Raw genomic sequence first — 6,152 nt, forward strand, 5'->3', positions numbered from 1 at the left:
GATATTTTCCAATTACGTTTTGAAAACTTTGCTCGTGTTAATACATGCGTCCTAAAAACCAACGTCAGATCTTTCTAGAGAAAATACGTAATTTTATTAGTAGCCATAACTAGACGATGGAAAATGATTGGGCACTGTTCCTAAAAAGAATATAGTTTATTCTTTGCACAAGAAATATAACGAAATAATTAGATGAGAACTGATATTAAAGAGGCAAACGTATGATGCGCACGGCGGGAATATGAAGCTATCCAATATGGAAGCCGTTCGGCGCTCGACTGAGCATGCGCGGGCGCGTCCCCCGCCCGTCGCCTCACACCCCGCTGTCGTCTGGGCGCGCTGTGATGTGCGTAGTGTAGTAACGGCTAGATGCAAAGCTAACAAATAGAAAATAAAATCGGAGATCAAATTATCGTAAAATTTTTATCTTAATATAAACAAAAAATTTAATTATTTCTCCACGTATATACAGGCTAAATTATTTTCTCATTTGAATTATAATTAATATTAATTTTTAAATTTCTATTATGAATCTCGTCAAGGATTAATTTACGAAAAATTTTTAAACTGTTCTTTTGGTTATAAATTATGTTATTGGTGAAATACTGAAGAATATATGTTATTATCTATATTTTGTTATAAAGATTAGGGGTTGGCAGACTTTGGCTGGCGAATTTCTAGTGGCTGTTGGAATATTTCATTTTCTCACTTTTTAAGCTTGTCATATTATCAAACTGCTTCTGTAAAAAGACTAAATGGGTTTACGGGCGAGAAATAATATTTGCAATTTGTATACTATATAATTATATATGTTTATATGTCTGTAGGTATGTATAAACTTTTACACTATTATCTTTGCCACAATCCCTCCGTGACGCGGCTACCACAATTTAGGAGAAATCAATTTAAAAAAAACCGCAAAAATTAATAATACGCAAATAATATAACTGTTTTAAAATATCATTTACAATAGTTTCTAAAACGATACGTAATTCAATTTTAATTTTCTATTAATATTAAGCTCCGTGTATAATTAGTTCCTGCCGAATCCTGTCTAGAATATAAACAAATTATAAGGAAGACTATGATTGGATTGTCATTTAGAGAGACCATCCGCGAGTAATAAGACCTGTGAACAGATACGCGATGAATTCTCATACGTAACACTAAAAATGAAAAATGCTATAAATAAAAAATGGTATAAATACAGTAAAAATGAAGCTTATGGAGATTGATTTTAATATGTGCACAGAATCTGGATATTTATAACTATGTAGAACATTAAGATTCAGTAACAAAGTTTTTTTTATCCATAAATGATCTCTTCACCTATCTTTTAATATGGTAAATATTGTAATAATATATTTATTTTTTATTAACGCCCGATCTTTGATGTTTATTTGTACAAATTTAAGTAAAATTTTATGTTTAGACAAACTTGAAGATTAGAACTAATTGCAATGGAATTGATAATTTTTTTTGCGTATCACGGGCTGACCCAGTTGATACAATAAAACTTTAGATCTAAAAATTAAATTTATAAATATAAATTTTAATCTCAAAACATTTAAAGATCTCTTGAAAAGGTTGTCAACGTCTGACGTTGTATAAAGTCATCAGTACTGTATTTGCCGGACATGGTTAATACCTAGTTAACTCGCAGATTACCTCATTTAAGGTAAGGATGCGTTCACACCGATTCTTAAATTTTAGTCTAGATCAGACATTTGCACGGTGCGGACGTGTTGTATAGCTCTAATGTTTTCTTACTATTTACCCTACGATATGAGGTGTTTTTAAACTGATTTTTAAGAACATGAAACAACATTTAGACAATAACTGAAAATGAACGTAAGTTATATATTAGCTCTGTCCGGCATATGAAGTACAATAAAGTTCGCAACTAATTGGATATAAATTGGATTTATCTATGAATTTATGCAATAAAGAAAATATTAATGAAGATATTTGATAGATATAAGTATATTAAAAAATTCTGGCAGCTGTGTAATAAATAAAAATGTCTTATGCCGAATACCTATAGTTGTAGGCATGTGACAGGTGGAGCTTCAGCAGTCTCGCTTGGCCTAGCAACAGACAATTAGCTTAAGTGTTGCCATATTGTTTTTCTTGAGATATTATTCGAATAGTGCAACACAGTACATGATATAAAGCGTTTATTTTGTGATATAGATATTATTGTTTATATTTCGCATTAAATTATTATAATTATTGTCTTTGAATTTTATTTTAACTGTCACATATAACCAAACTTTCTTGTCCACGTGAGCACTAACTCACCTGAAGAAAAGTAACGATTTAGTCGCAGATGAAGCGAAAAAGAACATTCACTTTGACCTTGAGACTTGGGTTATATTTCTCAGGAAATAAATAAAAATGTTTATAAAATCTACCAAAAAATCATTGATATTACGTACGATGCTAGAATAATGTCAAAAGTGCAATTTACCCAGGATTGTAATCCTTTCTACTTAAAATACGTGGCGACGATAGCATCAGATGCGCTGATCCGAGAAAATCATGCGAAAAACTCAGGTTTTTTTTTCTTTTTGTGATTTTACTCACAAGTCATTCACAATTATTGTCATTGAAAAAACCTTAAACCTATATTAGGATGCTTTGTATTTTTAACGAATACTTTCGTCAAATCTCATGTAAAATATTTTCTAAAAATTCTTTAATTTGTGATTGTGTGCAAGTTTATAGTATATATGTAGGTTAATTAACTTATATTCTATGAAAGGGTAAAAACATTTATTATTATAATACCATTGATACTGTGATATTTGTAAAGCTAATATTCTGATGCATATTAACCTTACGGTTAACTTATTATGTAAAGAAATGTCTTTATTTTTTATCTCTGTTTTTATCTAAAAATCACAGGACACGAGTGAGCGAGACATACAATATATGCCTGTGCGCAAGTGGGTACTCCTAAAATTGAAGTAGTTAAAGTGGTTTCCATAATTTCTATTTAATTACGTTTACATATTCGCACATCCGATTACTGTTGTTCTAAGAGGGTATGTTATACCATCATTTTAGCTGCATGATGTCTAATGCTGCAATAGGTCTACATCCAACGTCTTGACTAGGTTGTATGTCCATCTTGCTTTAGTAGACGACTCAGTGTGCGCTTGCAGGTTCATGATCTTCACTCCAGACCCTTAAAAGAGATGGTGCTGAGGTGTTGTGTGACCGGTCTACCGTTATTTCAACTTCCCAATCCACTGGCTTTTTTGTTAGAAAAATCCCAAGCCTACTAAACCTTCCATGGCTCGATGAGAGGACGTTGAGCTTTCCAATGATGCTTATAGATAAATCATGTTTCTGTGCCGTAAGTTGGGTAACAAGGTGCATGCATAATCAAAATATTTATTTATCAAGAAATAAAACACGTAAAACTATTGTTTTACACATACATACTTTATTTGGATAACACGATGTGGCTCCGAAATAAACAAAAATAAACCGATATCGGCGCCTATTTGTCTTTTACAAAAATATTCTCTTTAAAAAAAAAACTCAAGAAACAGATCACCGTTGCGTCTATAACGATCAGTGTTGCCATAAACGTCACATTATTTTTTTACCTTCAAAAAAATATATATCAAAATAAACTTCCGAAACTATACGAAACAGTAAAAGCATTTAGAACAGATTACACAGATAAATAATAGAAATAATAATACAGGAACTTTAATAACTAAATTAAATATCGTGAAATGAGGGTAGGAAAAGAATTTACATCGATACGAATAATACTTCAAAAATCACACACCTGATGTGTTTGTCTTAGGCCAGTCAATAAATATGCGAGAATAAAGAGATCGACTTTCCACTTACATAAAGCAAACAAGCTAGGTTTAAGTACCTTATGCTACATTAACATAGAAATTCACCTAAATATGAAAATACATTAGAGTTAAGAAATTATTCTAGAAACTGGCCAAATCATTTAACTACACCCGTTTCGCCCATATACAGACGGCAAAACGTACACAGATATATAAGTAATTTATTTGTCACACGTCGAAGCGCAAACATATACAATTAGCTCCCAACAAAACATTTTCAATTCAGTTCCAACATACAACTCCCAATAATCAACAGGGCCAACAATGTAAATATCACAACACGTCAGCGCAAACTATATTACAATAAAGCTGCCTATAATTCAAACAACTTTACACCTCCCTCCCCTCCATTAACAATTTCCATAATACCCGGCGATAAATATTGCACATCGGCCTTTGGAAAGAGACAATCGGCTAATTTCGGCTTCTTAGAGCATTATCTCTGTCCTACAATACCTGTGTGACGTTTTGTCAGTCGTTGTATTTCGTGCGACAGAGATAGAGAAATTAGCCAATCGTCTCTTTCCAAAGGTCGATGGGCAATATTTATACGGGTACTGTACTTCGCTATTTAAAATAAATTATAACCTACACATTTCAATTTACTTGAAATATTTTAAATTTCAATAGTTTTCAAACCTGCTTTTGTGCGGTACACGAGTAAGAAAAGTTTTCCAAACAAATTATACAGGGATGCATTAAAAACGTCCCGTGTAGAATTATTTAGAACATTATGTAAAACATATAATTACTAATTCTTTTTAATTTTTTCTGATTTATTTAAAATTTTCACAAACCGCACAAAAACAAGGTTGAGTATACAGAAATATCCCAGTATAACACGGTAGATTAGTTCCGGCTTGTATGAGAAAACTTAAACTCTCATGTAATTTGGTATATAACACGTTATGTACAAGTTTTCTCGATAAAGGGTGTTTAAATCGAAAATTAAAGAAAATTTATACTATGCAGGAAATATCTGAGTCTTATTAAAATCAAAATTATTGAAAAGGTAACTATGAACTGTGTAAATCACTAAAATTTTGAGAAATATAAAAGTCGGAATTCAGCGTTATAGAGAGCAGTGTTGAAGTAAGTACCGTGTTATATGAGGGAACATAGTATTTTAAATATTAATACTAAAGTCGTCTTACATTTTGATCTAAACGAAAGATATTCAACACTAAAATTGAGACATTTTCTTTTGGTCGTATTTATTAGAAATTTTCATTATCAATCAAAACGTTTTAATTTTTTAAATTAATTTAGTTTAAATTAAACTTATTCATAACGGTTATAATAACTAAATATTTTCATTAAAAAAAAAACAAATTTACAATGAAAACAAATTACCGCCAAAACAGACAGGAGTAAGTTTTTTTTTTCGTATTGTAAATGTCATCATTTTTCAGCCAGTGTCAATCTAAAAATTACATTAATACTTAGGCTTGTGACATTTCTAGTTTGACTTGTTTTATAATAAAAAAAATATCATTTCGAATACTTTGAGCAATTTGTAATACGCGTCAATTTTTTTATGTTGTCTTTATATTAGATTATCGCCTTGAACTGAGCTAATAATTTTAAATTCCGCCAAAAATGGTATCCGGTTTCTTAAATATTTAATTAAATGTTGCCATACTATTAAAACAGTAAGAAATTGTAGTGAGATGTTTTAATACCTAAGATATACTTCGTAACTATTTAAGCTCATACATTAGCCTATGTGTTATTAATTCTAAATTTTTAAATTCTTTAATGAACGCATACATGAATTTCATTTTGATTCTGGTGTGTATATATTATCTGTGCAGTTAAGACAAATGGAGGGTTTATTGTACTTTTTTATTCGTTTCTATCGATGCAAATATTTTATTTCTGTGTATTAATATTTATGGTGGTATTTTTAATGATTTGTTTTCAATTTGGCAACTAAAACACGAAAAATATTTTTGGCGCCAATCGTTGCCATATGTATAAAAATTACACGTTCAATATTGGCGAATTATTACACATCCGTAATTATAAATAAAGTATTACTAATAAAAAAAGTCTGTGATATTTCAGTCTTCCTATTCATTTATCTTCGCCATATCGGTTATAACCTAACTATACCACACTAAAGTCATTTAAATACTTATTATGAATACATATTGTGATATGTTTCCCAAACGACAGACATGTTTGTATTAATTTTGTTATAGTAATGTTTATAATTTATGTCTTTGCGTAAATGTCAAATATTTCCCGCCTAATTTGAGTGACGTGCAT

The sequence above is a fragment of the Battus philenor genome, unplaced genomic scaffold, assembly GCF_028537555.1.
Source record: "Battus philenor isolate CCGP_79_NKW_IND1 unplaced genomic scaffold, ilBatPhil1.0.hap1 SCAF_19, whole genome shotgun sequence".
NCBI lineage: Eukaryota > Metazoa > Arthropoda > Insecta > Lepidoptera > Papilionidae > Battus > Battus philenor.